The following is a 19,491-nucleotide window of genomic DNA, read 5'->3' as shown; positions in this document are numbered from 1 at the left end:
GGATGTTAAATTGACTTTCGAAGACTTTTGAAAGGCAGGGCAGGATGGATATAGGTCTGTAACATTTTGGGTCTAGAGTGTCACACCTTTTGAAGAGGGGGATGACCGCGGCAGCTTTCCAATCTTTAGGAATCTCGGATGATACGAAAGAGAGATTGAACAGACTAGTAATAGGGGTTGCCACAATGGCGGCAGACATCATTTTAGAAAGAGAGGGTCCAGATTGTCTAGCCCAGCTGATTTGTACGTGTCCAGGTTTTGCAGCTCTTTCAGAACATCAGCTATCTGGATTTGGGTGAAGGAGAAGCTGGGGGGGCTTGGGGAAGTAGCTGCGGGGGGTGGGGAGCTGTTGACCGGGGTTGGGGTAGCCAGCTGGTCCAGGTTCTATTTAAGAGTGTCTGGCCAGCCGTAGAGAAATGCTTATTGAAATTCTCAATTATCGTGGAGTTATCGGTGGTCACAGTATTTCCTAGCCTCAGTGCAGTCGGCAGCTGGGATGAGGTGCTCTTATTCTCCATGGACTTTACAGTGTCCCAGAACTTTTTGGAGTTAGAGCTTGTTACGGGATTTTTGTGTTTAATGACTAAAATATGTATACATTTGACTTAGAATTATAACTCATAAATGTTGAATGTTATGTGTTCCTTGTTAGAAAGAATGGGTTTATCTTCAGACAGGCTAGAATGATGTCTCTACCCAGGGAGGGGAAAGACCTTGGGTTGGTTGTAGATAGTTTAACGGGTGGCAGACAGTAATGAGAACTCGAACTGTATTGCCATTGTATCCGAGAGGAGGTTGGACATTAAAACCAATGACATCATTTTTATTATATAACCTGATGTAAATTGTACTATGATTCAGTACTCTCGAGAATAAACGCTATTGATGGATTGATTGATTTCTGTCCATGTAATGCTGATAATTATCTTACAAATTCTTATTTATGGGCAGAGTGCTTTAATTGAATTGGTTGATAAACAGGAATTAAAATTCCTTTAACAGAGCTACAGGATGCAAATTTCTGTTTGAAAAAGCTAGCCTTTGCTTTCCTAACTCACTGTGTGTATTGGTTCCTGACTTCTCTGAAAAGATGCATATCGCGTGGACTATTCGATGCTACTGCAGTTCGCCACAGGATGTTTTTGTGCTGGTCGAGGGCAGTCAGGTCTGGAGTGAACCAAGGGCTATATCTGTTCTTAGTTCTACATTTTTTGAAAGGGGCATGCTTATTTAAGATGGTGAGGAAATTACTTTTAAAGAACAACCAGGCATCCTCTACTGACGGGATGAGGTCAAAATCCTTCCAGGATACCCGGGCCAGGTCGATTAGAAAGGCCTGCTTGCAGAAGTGCTTTAGGGAGCGTTTGACAGTGATTAGGGGTGGTCGTTTGACCGCGGACCCATAACGGATGCAGGCAACGATCGCTGAGATCCTGATTGAAAACAGCAGAGGTGTATTTGGAGGGCAAGTTGGTCAGGATAATATCTATGAGGTGGCCATGTTTACGGATTTAGGGTTGTACCTGGTGGGTTCCTTGATAATTTGTGTGAGATTGAGGGCATCTAGCTTGGATTGTAGGACGGTCGGGGTGTTAAGCATATCCCAGGTTAGATCACCTAATAGAACGAACTCTGAAGATAGATAGGGGGCATTCAATTCACATATGGTGTCCAGGGCACAGCTGGGAGCTGAGGGGGGTCTGTAACAGGCAGCAACAGTGAGAGACGATTTTCTGGAGAGATTCATTTTTAAAATTAGAAGCCGTTTGGGCATGGACCTGGAAAGTATGACAGAACTCTTTGCAGGCCATCTCTGCAGTAGATTACAAATCCCCTCTTTTTGACAGTTCTATCTTGATGGAAAATGTTGTGGTTTGAGGATAGAAATGTCAGGATTTTTGGTTGCCTTCCTAAGCCAGGATTCAGACACGGCAAGGACATCAAGGTTGGAGGAGTGTGCTAAAGCAGTGAGTAAAACAAACTTAGGGAGGAGGCTTCTGATGTTATCATGCATGAAACCAAGGCTTTTTTGATTACAGAAGTCAACAAATGAGAGTGCCTGGAGACACGCAGGGCCTGGGATAACCTCTACATCACCCGAGGAACAGAGGAGTAGGATGAGGGTACGGCTAAAGGCTATCAGAACTGGTTGTCTAGTGCGTTGGGAACAGAGAATGAAAGGAGCAGATTTCTGGACGTGGTAGGATAGATTTAAGGCATAATGACAGGGGTATGGTAGGGTGTGGGTACAGTAGAGCAAACCTAGGCATTGAGTGACGATAAGAGAGGTTACACCACTGGAGGTACTAGTTATGCTAGGTGAGGTCACCGCATGTGTGGGAGATGGGAAGAAAGAGCTCTCTGAGCCATGTTGAGTGGGACTAGGGGCTCTGCAGTAAAATAAAACAATGATAACTACCCTAAACAACAGTATACAAGGCATGTTGACATTAGAGAGAGACAAAGCGAGGCATAAAGTAATCACAGGTGTTGATTGGGAGTGCTAGCTAAGACAACGTCGGCTAAGACAACAACAGTTAATCAGCTAAGACAACAGGTAAAATGGCAATGAATGGGAAAAGAGAGGGTCAGTTAACTTCTTTGGTATAGGGGGCAGCATTTTCACTTTTGGATGAATTTCGTGCCCATACTGAACTGCCTCCTACTCTGTCCCACATGCTAATATATGCATATTATTATCACTATTGGATAGAAAACACTCGGAAGTTTCTAAAACTGTTTGAATGATGTCTGTGAGTATAACAGAACTCATATGGCAGGCAAAAACCTGATAAAAAATCCAAACAGGAAGTGAAAATTCTGAGAGTGGTCGTTGTTAAAGTCATCGCCTATTCAATTCCCTGTAATATATGGATCTGTTTGCACTTCATACGCCTTCCACTAGATGTCCACAGTCAGTAGAACGTGGAATGAAGCTTATGATGTGGTGTGGGACCGGATGGGAGGGGAATGAGTCAATGATCTGGCAGATTACCATTTCCTGGTCACGCGCTTTCCTCATTATATATCGTCTTGCGTTCCATTACTTTTAGAGACTGAAAAGAATTCTCCGGTTGAAACCTTATTGGATATAAATGATAACAACATCCTGAAGATTGATTCTCTACTAAGTTTGACCAGTTTATTCGACCTGGAATATAACTTTTTGAAGTTTTCGTCCGAGTTCGCCTGGACCGGCGCCAGCGTTTGAACACGTGAACTAAACGTGCTAGCAAAATTAGCTAATTGGACACTAGTAATGGACATTATCGAACAAAACAACGATTTGTGGAACTAGGATTCCTGGCACTGCATTCTGATGAAAGATCAAAGGTAAGGGAATATTTATGATGTAATTTCGTATTTCTGTTGACTCCAACATGGCGGAGAAATGTTGTGTATTTCTGAGCGCCGTCTCAGATTATTGCATGGTATGCTTTTTCCTAAAGTTAAAAAAAAAATCTGACACAGCGGTTGCATTAGGAAACCAGTGAATCTTTAATTGTATGTAAAACATGTATCTTTCATCAAAGTTTATGATGAGCATTTCTGTTATTTGACGTGGCTCTCTGTAATTACTCCGGATATTTTGGAGGCATTTCTGAACATGGCGCCAATGTAAACCGAGATTTGTGGATATAAATATGCACATTATCGAACAAAACATAAATGTATTGTGTAACATGATGTCATATGAGTGTCATCTGATGAAGATTTTCAATGGTTAGTGATTCATTTTATCTTTATTTCTGGTTTTTGTTACTACTATCTTTTGCTGGGAAAATGGCTGTGTTTTTCTGTGGCTATGTACTGAGCCAACATAATTGCTTGGTGTGCTTTCCCCGTGAATCCTTTTTGAAATAAGACATGTTGGCTGGATTCACAACATGTGTAGCTTTAATTTGGTGTCTTTCATGTGTGAATTCATGAAAGATTGATTTTTATAGTAATATATTTGAATTTGGCGTGCAACACTTTTTCTGGATTTTAGCCAAGTGGGACGTTAAAACCTCTCTAGGATATGTGGGACGCTAACTACACACAGGGCCTGCGAACGAGGCTGGGGCCGACAGTTAAACAAAATGGAGACACGTGATTAATGAACAATCCAGCAGCATCAGCTATGAAGCCAAGTGATCATAGGGTCCAGTTAACAGGAATATATGAAACAGGGAAGCCGCTAGGTAGTCGTTACTATGCTAGCCGGGAGATGCACCTAGCTCGAGGCTAACTGGCGCTAGCTTCGGGACAAGGTGTCACCGACGTCTGGCAAAGGCCGGTTGAGGGCACATCGGACGGAATTACGTCGGCAGACCAGTCGTGATGGATCGGCGGGGCTCCGTGTTGATAAAGGGTCCAGGCCAATTGGCAAAAGAGGTCTTGTAGCTGGAGTAATTTTGTTTTCTAGACGGGAGATGCACCTGGCTCGAGGCTAACTGGTGCTATCTTCGGGACAAGGGCGTTAGTCACTATAGCCACTCCGGTGCAAAGGTCCAGAGCTTACGGCAGGAATCCGGTGTTGTAGTGGCTTCTAGTCGTCTTAGTGAAGAGTCTGGGAGGCATCAGCTGTGTAGCCGAGTGATCATAGGGTCCACTGAGCAGGCCGGGTGATGGGCCTGGCTCAAGGCTAGCTTCGGGGCTGGGCCACTCAGTGGCAGCTAGCTAGCTGTGATTATCCGGTGTAATGGTTCAGAGCTTATGGCAGGAATACGGTGTAGTGGAGAAAAACAGTCCGATATGCTCAGGGTTGATATTGCGCTGTGCAGACTGGCTAAAAGCGGCTGGTGTCTGAGCTAAACATTTAAAGGCCACTAGCAGTGGCTAACAATGACTAAATAGCTAGTACCTCATTAGCTGGTTAGCTTCTGATGGCTAGGTTCTGATGGCTAGGTTCTGATGGCTAGGTTCTAGCTTAGATCTATAGAATAGCAGATCCGTATCACATTGGGTGAGGCGGGTTGCCGAAAGGTATATTTAATTTAAACATGGAAAAAGAGATTGAAATATTTTGCAATATATACAAAAAGTGACAAAAAAAACATAACATTTACAACAAACACGTCATACTGCGACACCATCTTGGATTGCAAGGTGACTCAGTTAAAAAACATTGGATATAGCAAACTCTGAAATGATTTAGCATTTCTGTGCCCATGAAATCTGTATTCCCAGCGTAGAATAAGGAGCTACTAAATGATATGTAGTTCGAGAGCATTTCAGAATACAAAAAAAACTGTCCCACAGCAAGATCCCTTATTTAAGTTGAAGTTCATCATATGACGTTATGACTATAACTACTGTTCCATGAAGAATGGAAACCAGGTACAACATACTATTAAATCTACATGTTATGACGATAACTACTGCTGTTCCATGAAGGAGGGAAACTAGGTACAACATACTATTAAATCCACGCCTCGCTGGAAGCCCCGCCTTCCACAGGTGATGAGCGTGAGGCGCGGTTTTATTCCTTAAATTTAATACCACTCTTCACCGACCCAGGAAAGGGTGGGGCCAAACAGGTGTTGTACATTGTTTCCCTCCTTCGGGGAATAGTAATTATAGTGTTAGGTTCTAAGTAAATAACTCACGGACATTAGAGAAGCTTAACCAAGTTTAATTCTTCCCAAAGGGTCGTTACAGCTGTAATTCAGACAAAAACATTTTCTCACCCTCACAAGTATATACAGTGGGGAGAACAAGTATTTGATACACTGCCGATTTTGCAGGATTTCCTACTTACAAAGCATGTAGAGGTCTGTAATTTTTATCATAGGTACACGTTAACTGTGAGATACGGAATCTAAAACAAAAATCCAGAAAATCACATTGTATGATTTTTAAGTAATTAATTTACATTTTATTGCATGACATACGTATTTGATACATCAGAAAAAAAGAACTTAATATTTGGTACAGAAACCTTTGTTTGCAATTACAGAGATCATACGTTACCTGTAGTTCTTGACCAGGTTTGCACACACTGCAGCAGGGATTTTGGCCCACTCCTCCATACAGACCTTCTCCAGATCCTTCAGGTTTCAGGGCTGTCGCTGGGCAATACGGACTTTCAGCTCCCTCCAAAGATTATCTATTGGGTTCAGGTCTGTAGACTGGCTAGGCCACTCCAGGACCTTGAGATGCTTCTTACGGATGCTGACACATGCACATTTGTGGCCTGCTGGAGGTCATTTTGCAGGGCTCTGGCAGTGCTCCTCCTGCTCAAAGGCGGAGGTAGCGGTCCTGCTGCTGGGTTGTTGCCCTCCTACGGCCTCCTCCACGTCTCCTGATGTACTGGCCTGTCTCCTGGTACCGCCTCCATGCTCTGGACACTACGCTGACAGACACAGCAAACCTTCATGCCACAGCTCGCATTGATGTGCCATCCTGGATGAGCTGCACTACCTGAGCCACTTGTGTGGGTTGTAGACTCCGTCTCATGCTACCACTAGAGTGAGAGCACCGCCAGCATTCAAAAGTGACCAAAACATCAGCCAGGAAGCATAGGAACTGAGAAGTGGTCTGTGGTCACCACCTGCAGAATCACTCCTTTATTGGGGGTGTCTTGCTAATTGCCTATAATTTCCACCTTTTGTCTATTCCAGTTGCACAACAGCATGTGAAATGTATTGTCAATCAGTGTTGCTTCCTAAGTGGAGAGTTTGATTTCACAGAAGTGTGATTGACTTGGAGTTACATTGTGTTGTTTAAGTGTTCCCTTTATTTTTTTGAGCAGTGTATTTATATCTATTTGCAATGTTTTTATTTGTTGGCTTTACATAGGCTAGTTTTTACATAAATGGCAATGGCAATAAAAGTTACTTTTGGATTTGTATAATTTTCATATAGATTAATCACAGACAATGATTGAGATACTATTATAAATGAAATTAAACTGTTCCAGTAAAATGTGAATATGAAAATCATAACTGGCACCAGATCAGTAGAAATGGTAAGATAGATTTGCACTCCAAATGTAGGTTGCCGGCTACTTGTGTAGCCTATTACCAGCAACGTCAGATTTTATGAAGGCCAGCAGGAGGAGGTGGATAGGGAAGAGTTTGTTTCTTCTTCTGGTTGGGCTGTATTGATGTAATGGCATGAAAATAAATGCTGAATATTATACAATGATGTATCAACAGCTCTAACAATTTGACCCCCACAGGAAATCTACACTGGCAAATGTAGAATATACTATATAGCCTAGAAACCTGGTTAAACTATCATTATGACATCATGGATGAATTCTAGAACGTACTATATAGCCTAGAAACCTGGTTAAACAATCATTATGACATCATGGATGAATTCTAGAATATACTATATATCCTAGAAACCTGGTTAAACTATCATTATGACATCATGTATGAATTCTAGAATATACTATATAGCCTAGAAACCTGATTAAACTATCATTATGACATCATGGATGAATTCTAGAATATACTATATATCCTAGAAACCTGGTTAAACTATTATTTTGACCTCATGGATGGCCAGTTCTTGTATTCATAGTGTAGTGAATTCAGGGGGTTGCCCTGAGCTTAACTCAAACCTGGGTCCAGCGACTGTCAAGCCAACACCTTAAAACTGTTAAGCCAAGATGTCTGAACTTCTTGACGAGGTCGCTAGGTGTTGGATTACGGTTGATACAATAGCTTTCTCTATGAATTTGAGAGTGGTTACATTTCTCCAGCCCCCATCCCTCAGCTGTTTACCAAACCAAGTCTCTGGGCAGCCATTTTGTTGCTGTTTAAATACTAAGTTGTCCCTTTAAAAAAACACACACAACAACCAATCAACCAATAACAAAGCTGTAATTCCACCACTGTTTTGCTAATAAGATGATGGATGGGGCTGGAGAAATGTAACTACTTTCAAATTCATTGACAGACCTATGAATGCAAGGACTGACCATCCATGATATCAACATTATAGTTTTAACTATGTTTTGAGGCTATACCTTGTTGATTTACATTGTTTCTAAACATTGGAGTAAAAAAAGCTTATTCTGGGTTCTGATGGGGTACAACAGTTGAACTAAGCTCATGAGGCATGTGTTATAATCTTCAAGAATCAATGGCTATAAATAAATAATTAAAAAATCTAAATATGGATGTGGTAATTGCAGATTTCCCCTATAACAACACACATCCTTCAAGTTCTCTGCTGCCAGTGACTGGAACGAATTTCAAAAATCGCTGAAGCTGGAGACTTATATTTCCCTCACCACCTCTAAACATCAGCTATCTGAGCAGCTAACCGATCGCTGCAGCTGTACATGTACTTTTCTGCTCTTTTGCACATCATCATCTGCTCATTTATCACTCCAGTGTTAATCTGCTAAATTGTAATTATTCGCTACTATGGATTGCCTACCTCATGCCTTTTGCACACACTATATATAGACTTTCTTTTTTTCTACTGTGTCATTGACTTGTTTATTGTGTTATTGGCTTGTTTATTGTTTATTCCATGTTATTCCATGTGTAACTCTATGTTGTTGTCTGTGTCACACTGCTTTGCTTTATCATGGCCAGGTCGCAGTTGTAAATGAGAACTTGTTCTCTCAACTGGCCTACCTGGTTAAACTATCATTATGACATCATGGTCACCTGGTTAAACTATCATTATGACATCATGGCCTACCTGGTTAAACTATCATTATGACATCATGGTCACCTGGTTAAACTATCATTATGACATCATGGTCACCTGCCTAAATAAAGGTGAAATAAAAAAAATAAAACATCAGTTCAACAACTGCAGTTTGTGTCTGTTTTTAAGACAGTACTTACTAGTGTTAATCAGGGCCTGTTCATCTTTAGAACCATCGGATGCCTTAAGATGCGTTTGGGAAACCGAGCCCAGAAATCCAGTTTCCTCCTCTTCTTCCTCCTCCTTTTTCAATGTGACAGTCATCTCCCCCTCCTCCTCTTTCACTCCAAAAACTGCATCCTCCTCTTCTTTTACTGTAACATCCTCTTCCTCTTTCAATCTGAACGCGTCTTCCTCTTCTTTCACTGTAACGTCTTTCTCTTCTTTTTTTACCGGAACAACCTCACCCTCTACTTCTTGTTTTACTGTGATATCCTCCTCTTCCTTCTCCTCTTTGACGACAATGTTCAACCCCAGATCTTCTCTCTCCGTCCAGCAGACCTTCTCTTCATTAACAAGAGAGTAGCTTAGTGACCTCATGGTTGAAGCTGTTAGCTAGCTAGCCTAATGCTAACGTAACCAGCCCGCTTGATGAATAATAAAAACAATACCGTAAATATGAAATGAAAACGGATAACTAACTAGGCGATATGAGTGGTTTTAAAATACAGTGGAAAATATACACTAAAGCGTCTAAAGAGCTTTATTGGTTCGTCTATTTTGGCTAGCAAGCTACCGAGGTGGCTGACTGTCTGTTGCTGCTGTTGAAAGAAGCGTTTCGTCCACTAGATTATACGTCACACTAACAGCATTGCCTTAAAGTCGCAGACCTTATCTGCTGACTGGAGTGGGTAACGCAGTTGAGTAAAATGTAAATGTAATTTTCAGACAAAAAGTTAAAGGGTAGGAATCGGGGACGTAGCTAGTCCTAAAATATTAATTACCCCCTCCCTAAATAAATCAATATCAGTCAATATATTTTTTATGTTATTTCTTATTTTCGTCAACCGTTCCATCGCGTCTTAAACTTCTATCCGGGGCTGCACTAGGACTGCTGAGCTAGTGACTGTTATACTTTCTTCAACAAAGATGGCGGACAGAAATACTAGGGGAGAGAGAGGTAACCCTACACAGAACTGAACTGGATCAAAGATGGAGGACAGAAATACTAGGAGAGAGGGGTAACCCTACACAGAACTGAAGTGGATCAAAGATGGCGGACAGAAATACTAGGAGAGAGGGGTACCCCTACACAGAACTGAACTGGACCAAAGATGGCGGACAGAAATACTAGGAGAGAGGGGTAACCCTACACAGAACTGAAGTGGATCAAAGATGGCGGACAGAAATACTAGGAGAGAGGGGTACCCCTACACAGAACTGAACTGGATCAAAGATGGCGGACAGACATACTAGGAGAGAGGGGTACGCCTACACAGAACTGAATCAAAGATGGCGGAGAGACATACTAGGGGAGAGGGGTACCCCTACACAGAACTGAACTGGATCAAAGATAGAGGACAGAAATACTAGGAGAGAGGGGTACCCCTACACAGAACTGAACTGGATCAAATATGGTGGACAGAAATACTAGATTGAAAGGGATTATAACGTCATAACGAATCATGCAAAAACATGTACAGTTGACAGGAATGTTAGTTAATGTAGAGACAGACGATTCTGCATTTTTTTATCATAAAGTTAATTTATGAAAATCGCGATTTAGCAAGCTAGCTGACTAGCTAACATTAGCCAGCTAGCTGACTAGCTAACATTAGCCAGCTAGCAGGCTAGCTAACATTAGCCAACTAGCTGACTAGCTACCATTAGCCAGCTAGCTGACTAGCTAACATTAGCCAGCTAGCTGACTAGCTTTATGGGTGTTGTGACATGAGTATGAAATTGTCATTCTGGTTGTTTTAGGGACTCCTGAAACAACCAGCAAACCAGGCTGTCGTTTGGGGAACAGTGGATGTATAGAATCTATCTAGCTGAAGAATTTACTGCAAATTGAATGTACAATTTTGTAAGCTTGCCTTGCTGATATTTGCCATGCAGATAGATGAAATCACGTAGTTTGCTTTGTTCTTGCTTATTGTGCAGTGGATGATTAAAATCCCTGTATGCCCATGGATGTGTAGCTAGCTATCTAGCTGATCTGTGTATGGACCCAACCGTTTGGTATACATATTAGTTCAGAATCTAGCTATGAACCTCTGCTATCACAGCCAGTTGTATCAACTTCAAAACAGCCTGAATGACATTAATGAAATAAAAATAAATGTGCAGTTTAGGTATGAATGTCTTTGAGATTATTTTTCAGTCATATCCAATACCAGGAGTGTCAAATTCCAGTCTTTAAATGACGCTGTGTCTGCATGTATGTATTACAATTATACACTTCAACAGTGTTTACCAATCTTGGTCCTGGGACATCAATGGTTACACATTGTAGCTAATAGACTAGAAACCGGGTTTAACTAGTTAATTCATATATACAGAACTATAATGTTAAAAAACAGAACACTACACTTCCTATGCATCATGTAAATACTCTTAACACCGGTTCATCTCAACATCTAATGCCCTTCATCTGCATTGATCTGATAAACACGGGATAGGTGGAGTATTTCATCACATTACACTTCATTTCAACCAGTAGAGAATGTGAAACGCTTCATTGAAAAGCTCATTATCCAAGTGTTATAAATACAAGTTCAATCTGTACTTCAATATACATCTGTTGTGAATTATAAAAACAGAGGAAGAAAGAAGAGATGGCGGGAGAGGTGTAAAAGACAGAAAGGGAAAGAGGTAAGCACGTATGAGCAGGGAAGGCAGCACATGATTAATGAATCAGAGTGCTACATAAATATTCTCTCAGTTTATCACAATTACATAACCTTTGGGCCGACGAGAGACACTGTTATCTTAAAAGCGGGTGAGGTGGCGATGATGGGACTGGGCGTTGGCATCCTCTATCACATCAAAACATCTTTGCAGATGAGAGACAGATGGAGAGAGAGAGAGCATGTTTATGCCTTGTGTTTTTATTTTTTATTCTAACATTGTTAGTCATCAATCAGGAGGTGAAATGCAAAACTGACCTTGGATCATTAACTCTGGGACAACTGCATCTCTGTCTGTATTTCAATGTTAAGCATCTCTTTAATAATACTTCCTGTATAATATAAACTGACCTGGGATCATCAACTCTGGGAGTACTGCATCTCTGTCTGTATTTCAATGTAAAGCATCTCTTTAATAATTCTTCCTGTTGACCTGACCAAGTGACCTCTCAACTCTGATCATGCTGTGCCCTCTATGTAGCCAGTTCAGATGCAGGAGGGGTTCACCGACACAGCTGATATAACCTAAAGGATTTAGGGAGACGGGGTGAAGTGAAGGAGAGAGACTGTTATTGAGAAAATAAGGTAGTTAAAAACCTTTTCTCAATAGGGGGGCGCCATTTCGACTTTGTAAAAAATCGTTCCCAAATTAAACTGCTTCGTACTCAATTCTTGCTCGTACAATATGCATATTATTATTACTATTGGATAGAAAACACTCTCTAGTTTCTAAAACCTGAGAAAAAAAAACTCACCTGAGAAGTAGAAATCAAAGGGAGAGAAACTAGGAATTGAATAACTGCAGTTGACATAGCTAAGTAAATGGAAGAATATTCATATTACAATGTGGATGGCTCTTAAAAGAGCCTTTGGTTGAGCATAGTGTAGTCTATGGTGTTGCCAGGGAACAGCACCCTCTTAAAAGAGCCTTTGGTTGAGCATAGTGTAGTCTATGGTGTTGCCAGGGAACAGCCCCCTCTTTGAAGAAGTAGGAGGTGAAGATCTTCTGCACACGGATTGCCTCTCTTGTTGGACCCCATCCTTGAAACATCCTGTAGAGCAGCAGACTCCTCCTCTGGGACACGGCGGCGAGCTGTAGATCCGCTCCTGGTCCTCGTGTCCATCCGCATGAAGTTACGCAGGACACAGGTAGCCTTCACACATCTGAGTTCCTCCAGGAGGCAGTCCCATATGACCCAAGTCACCCAACCTTGCAGTGCCCTACACGGTAACTGTAGGCAATCGTTTTGAAGGAATCTCCAGTTACAAGGTATCTGTAGGAATATGGAAGACAATGTCATTATTAGACTGTTACATCACCAGGTCATTGTGGATTACACAAGTATAAAATCCCTGATAACAAATCATGATAACATTGGATTGATAGATGCATGGACACACATATGTACATGTGTAGCATGTGACAATAACAGGATCATATCAAGGATGACATCACAAATGAATACATAAATACCACTTGAAGCTTGATGATGAGTTGATCATTTGAATCAGCTGTGCAGTGCTGAGGCAAAAACAACAATGTGCACCTCTTTGAGTCCCCAGGACTGAGAACCACTGCTCTTCATTGGGACCTCTTCATATGTTGACTGGCTTTCATAGCGCTCTTTATCTGAGGACTGAAAACCTCACAAGAAACACACTTCATTATAGTCAAATTACACCACACTGAATATTATATTACTATTATCTCCGTCCTCACTTCTAAGGACAGGAACTACACTAAAGTACCTGCCCTATCCAGAATAGCCTCCTGTAGTGGCTTCCTTTCCTCTTTACCATAGCCACTGCCCAAGCCTGAAGCGGGGTTGTTTCGGACGCATACAGTCCACACTTAACGTTTCCAAACGGCCAAACATTCAATGAGATCCAGGGATATGGTGCAACAAAAAATGTTTATTCTTCTTATCTAACAAAAAGGTATTCTCCAATCAACTTAAAGCAGAGATTACTTGAAATGCAAATACATAATATAATATGACCTGTCTGTCTTTCTGTATGTATGTCTGTATGTCTATATGGTCAAAAAACTATACCGCTCCCGCATCTAGCAAGGACTCCCCCCCCCGAAGGCCCAACTTCCTGCCTTTATACTAACACAATTAACACAGTACAATGAATGGGCAAGAGGGGGGGCCAAAAACTGAGTTACACTAATAACAAATGAATATATCTCAATCCGGTAAATAAATCATAAAGGTACGTACCTAATATTTCATCATATACATTAATATTTAATATATTTACACAAATGTACATGGAGCTCAGTATGTTCAGTCTTTTATACAAATATGCCCAAATCGGCTCTAACACCTCCTCTCTCACTGACAGTTGGGGCTGCTATCCTTCCACCCTCCTCCATGGCTGTTAGCTAGCTACCTACAAATGCATTTGGATTTTTTCACAGTGATAAATACATCAAGACAGCTAGCTAATATGAAGTTAGGTAGCTGGTGATATTTAATTCACTTAGCTGTCTATCTATACAGTATTTGAAGTTGGTTAGATAGCTAGCTAGCCAACAAGCTAGCTCATTAGAGTTAGCCTGCCCTGTAGCTAGTAAGCTAATAATATATATATTTTTTTACATTTTCAAAATCTATTTACATGCTTGAATAGGTTCTCCCAGCCATGTGGACAACTGGAAACAGGGCAGTAAAGTTTGTCACCAGAGCGTTTTAAAGGATATTACTATTGAACTACGTACCTATTTAATAACCAGACCTTCATACAAACTTGCTCTGCTGAATTCTTGACGGAGTCACAACGGGCGGCCTAAGCGGCATCTAGTCTGCTGACTGGACGCAGTTCAGTAAAATGTACATTTTATTTTCAGACAAAAAGTTAAAGGGTAGGAAGCATGAGTTTTTACTCACCAGGGTAACACAGTCTGGTTAAAGACTTAGTAACTTAGTTGTAAGTACAAACAGTTATGTTTTTGTTTTAAATTTACAAAATTAAAATTACAAATTTACATTTTAAATGTTTCCTTCACTCATGTATTACAATTGTTTTTTTAGGGGTGTAGGGTGGAAACTGTCTCCGCGTAACAGGGAATTCCTGTCCGTCGACTTCCTGTATAGGTCTGTGCTAAAACCACCCCCCTCCCACTTAGTCAAAATGTCCAGATAACTTGTTTCATGCACATCAAAGGTGAGGGTGAATTTCAGATGTTCACTGCTTGTATTGATGAAGGAGTGGAATCGATGAAGTTCCTCTGCTGTCCCCTGGAATTGAAGGAACACGTCATCAATGAAGACTTTTTCAGAGCCTGATGAGGTGCTAGACTGGATTGGTAGGGCTGACAATCACATTCTTCTCTAACAACCCCACACACAGATTGGAATAATTAGATGCCATTTCTTAAACTCCAATGACCATAATGCACTGCATACCTACTTGTCTTGTCTGTGTTTCTTTTACACCTGCTATGTAAAAGAGACAGAATAATGCACAATGGTCAATGCTATCCCTACCCTAAACCCTAACCTTAGCCATTTTAAAAGTCAACTTCAACGGGCTAGGGACGTCCCAAGGATGTATCTCAACCTGAAAATACATGATCTAAGTGATTGATAGTTGGTATTCAGCAGTCATAAATCCATATTTACTTTAATGAACTACTATAATAGGGATTTTGTCAGACAGCAGCTCTACACTTTATTGACTGACTGATCCATTCATCCTTCCATCCCTCCTCAGCCTTCCTCTCCTCTGAAGACCCAGTGAGGGTGGAGCTCAGTCAGAGAGCTGTTGAGGGACTGGTTAGGAAGAACACTTCTACAGCCAGAGAGGTGAGAGGTCACACATGGTTCAGATGGTAAATATTTATGTCCCCATAGCGGTTCATCACGTCAGCAAAAGGGAATATGTTCCATTATCTATGTTTATTTACATTCGTGCCACTGCCTGTTCAGCCCGCTATCATCCAGAAGGTGAGGTCAGTACAGGTGCATCAAAGCTGGGACCGAGAGACAGAAGCGGTTTTTCCATCACTAACACAGCCTACATACACAGACTTGAAATCATTGTTACATATCTGGCATTACTCATCTCATATGTATATACTGTATTCTATCATATTCTACTGTATCTTAGTCTATGCATTACTCATCTCATATGTATATACTGTATTCTATCATATTCTACTGTATCTTAGTCTATGCATTACTCATCTCATATGTATATACTGTATTCTATCATATTCTACTGTATCTTAGTCTATGCATTACTCATCTCATATGTATATACTGTATTATATTCTATTCTACTGTCTTTGCCACTCTGACATCGCTCGTCCATATATTTATATATTCTTATTCCATTACTTAGATTTGTGTGTATTAGGTATTTGTTGTGAAATTGTTAGATATTACCGCACTGTTTGAGTTAGGAACACAAGCATTTAGTTCGATATTACATCACTGTTGGAGCTAGGAACACAAGCATTTAGTTCGATATTACAGGAATTGTTGGAGCTAGGAACACAAGCATTTAGTTAGATATTACTGCATTGTTGGAGCTAGGAACACAAGCATTTAGTTAGATATTACTGCACTGTTGGAGCTAGGAACACAAGCATTTAGTTAGATATTACTGCACTGTTGGAGCTAGGAACACAAGCATTTTGTTAGATATTACTGCACTGTTGGCGCTAGGAACACAAGCATTTTGTTAGATATTACTGTACTGTTGGAGCTAGGAACACAAGCATTTAGTTAGATATTACTGCTCTGTTGGAGCTAGGAACACAAGCATTTAGTTAGATATTACTGCACTGTTGGAGCTAGGAACACAAGCATTTAGTTAGATATTACTGCACTGTTGGAGCTAGGAACACAAGCATTTAGTTAGATATTACTGCACTGTTGGAGCTAGGAACACAAGCATTTAGTTACATACTACTGCACTGTTGGAGCTAGGAACACAAGCATTTAGTTATATATTACTGCACTGTTGGAGCTAGGAACACAAGCATTTAGTTAAATATTACTGCACTGTTGGAGCTAGGAACACAAGCAATTAGTTGAATATTACTGCACTGTTGGAGCTAGGAACACAAGCATTTAGTTTGATACTACTGCACTGTTGGAACTAGGAACACAAGCATTTAGTTAGACCCTACTGCACTGTTGGAACTAGGAACACAAGCATTTAGTTAGATACTACTGCACTGTTGGAGCTAGGAACACAAGCATTTAGTTAGATACTACTGCACTGTTGGAGCTAGGAACACAAGCATTTAGTTAGATATTACTGCACTGTTGGAGCTAGGAACACAAGCATTTCACTATACCCGCAATAACATCTGCTCAAAAATAAAGTGTATGTGACACACATTTGATTTATGAAGGTAATTTGATTCAAATGTACTTTCCCCATCTCTTTACATTGCTTATGCATATTTGGTGTCCTGACTGCATCCAGACTCTGTCAAAGGCCCATCCTGGTAGATCTGAACCTAATGCAGCTTGGAGTGATTTACCATTCCACCAGCAGAGCTGTGGGAGACCACCTCAAGCCCCTGGTAGAGCCGGGGGTGGCGTTTACCATTCCACCAGGCCTTCAGCAGGCTGTAAAAGTGATACTGTTTTTTGTGTGTGTCCGCTGGTGTACTGTCAGGCTGTTTAGCTGAGTAAAACTCTTCCCACATTGATTACAGCTGTATGGTTTCTCTCCTGAGTGTGTTCTCTTGTGTATAGTTAGATAGCTAGATGTAGTAAAACTTTTCCCACATTGATCACAGCCATAAGGTTTCTCTCCAGTGTGAATTATTTGATGTATTTTAAGGCCTACTGAAGAGTTGAATCTTTTCCCACAGTCAGAGCAGCAGTAAGATTTCTCTCCTGTGTGTACTCGCTGGTGTTTCTTGAGGAGTTCTGATCTGGAGAGACTCTTCTCTGCCTCGTCAGCATCATGATGTTGTTGAGGCTCCACAGAGGATCCACGATAGTCCCGTCTCTCACCTGTGTGCATGACAAAGTCAGACAGATGGTTAAAAGCCCACAACAGCAGAAATCCATTGTTTATTTGAGGTAAAAGGTGATGCCCAGAGCATACCCATGAAGTTGTACAACAATTGATGCCTGTTAAATTATTTGACAATTAAGACAGTCAAGTTAGCGACTAGTCATATGTTGTCTTGTTTCCACATTAGTGGTAACCAGAAATAAGTTATTAAAGTTATTGAAATCCTAAGCAGTGTGCCAGATTACTTTCGGTCTCCAATATAGGCCACTTTTCTGTGTTTGCTAAAATTGCAGCACGAGGTCCATGCACACACAATTTGGTTGCAGAAACTCCTCCCTGCTAATGAGGAAATCGCTAGTTATGGATGTAGTATATCTGCTAATGAGGAAACCACTAGTTAGGGATGTAGTGTATCTGCTAATGAGGAAACCACTAGTTATGGATGTAGTATATCTGGTAATGAGAAAACCACTAGTTATGGATGTAGTATATCTGGTAATGTGGAAACCACTAGTTATGGATGTAGTATATCTGGTAATGAGGAAACCACTAGTTATGGATGTAGTGTATCTGGTAATGTGGAAACCACTAGTTATGGATGTAGTATATCTGGTAATGAGAAAACCACTAGTTATTGATGTAGTATATCTGGTCATGTGGAAACCACTAGTTATTGATGTAGTATATCTGGTAATGAGAAAACCACTAGTTATTGATGTAGTATATCTGCCTGGAGCAAAAATGGTGAGCAAAGATTTTAGTTTTTCGCAATGTTTTCAGAATGTGAATGTTGGAAAACTCAGGGGAGCAACCTCCAATTCATAAGGTTGCTTATGAGTGCATTTCACACTACTTTGGATTATAATTGTAAGGCTCGTTTGAATGTCCCGCTTAATATAATGTTTGTGTCATCATCGTAAATCAACCGCTTTGTACTTCAACCAGTAAAATTCTCTTTGGCTAACTTTTCCATCAGCCTGACAATGAGGTTTTCTACACTGTTTGCCAAATTTCCCCATAGCTTCACCTAACAACAACATAGACCTACTGTCGGACCCATAACTTCACCTAACAATAACATATACCTACTGCAGGACCCATAACTTCACCTAACATAGACCTACTGTAGGACCCATAACTTCACCTAACATAGACCTACTGTCGGACCCATAACTTCACCTAACAATAACATATACCTACTGCAGGACCCATAACTTCACCTAACAACAACATTGACCGAGGATTATAAATCATTTAACATTTCAGGTGAAACATGGAAACTAAAATGTCTTTCTCATGACACTTCATAAAAAGATAATTTTGTGAATAATCCCACTAGGCTACTCTGTATTGGGTTGTCATTCTAAATGTCCTGAATAAAGGAAAATAGCTCTGTGTTTGTACGATAGCCTATCCATCAAGGAACAGTTCTCTACACATTATGGGCTAAGTATCAATTGCGAATGACAATAGTTCCTCAAAGTATTTTCGTAAAATATTTCCAGCAATGCCCCTTTCGATAACCACTCAGCATAAAAGGGAAAAATGTAATGCTCTGATCCAGTGGAAATGTCATAAAATACTTGATTACTTCTTATCCTTTGCACAAATAGCCTACTGCTGTGTCTGTCGAGAACTCACTGGAGTAGGAAACTGAGGGCCCAGAATATTTTATACAATGTTGCAAGCTTGCTCTCCGAGTTTCCTGACCCAGTTGATAGTTGATACAATGTTTCAAGTTTGTTGTAGACAGGCCATGTGCAGCCAATGTGATTTCTAGGATATTTATTTTTATCAGGATATTTTCTACCTGCAGAATGCAATGTTTTTATTTGTTGGCTTTATGTAGGCTATCTTTACATAGTTGGCAATGGCAATAAAAGTTAAGATACTATTATAAATTAAATGAAACTGTTCCAGTAAAATGTGCATATGAAAATCATAACTGGCACACAGATTGGTAGAAATGGTCAGATAAATTGGCACTTCAACTGGA

The 19,491-nt window shown here is 40.6% G+C and overlaps 1 long non-coding RNA gene and 1 pseudogene across 1 annotated transcript; both read right to left on the bottom strand.

Annotated features, from left to right (window-relative positions):
* The window catches only part of LOC129839611 (zinc finger protein 271-like), an 83,500-nt pseudogene extending 73,343 nt beyond the window's left edge, over nucleotides 1-10,157 (bottom strand).
* A 782-nt stretch (nucleotides 10,158-10,939) lies between these two features.
* LOC129839015 (uncharacterized) lies at nucleotides 10,940-17,089 on the bottom strand. Its single transcript, XR_008756955.1, has 3 exons — nucleotides 13,839-17,089; nucleotides 12,982-13,275; nucleotides 10,940-12,781 (listed from the first exon to the last, which is right to left on the bottom strand). It is a non-coding gene; the product is annotated as an uncharacterized LOC129839015 (long non-coding RNA).
* Between the last annotated feature and the right edge of the window lie 2,402 nt (nucleotides 17,090-19,491).

Source organism: Salvelinus fontinalis, chromosome 40 (assembly GCF_029448725.1).
Source record: "Salvelinus fontinalis isolate EN_2023a chromosome 40, ASM2944872v1, whole genome shotgun sequence".
Classification (NCBI taxonomy): domain Eukaryota; kingdom Metazoa; phylum Chordata; class Actinopteri; order Salmoniformes; family Salmonidae; genus Salvelinus; species Salvelinus fontinalis.
The sequence above is the reverse complement of the archived record's forward strand: the minus strand, read 5'-3'. Positions and strand labels throughout refer to the sequence as shown.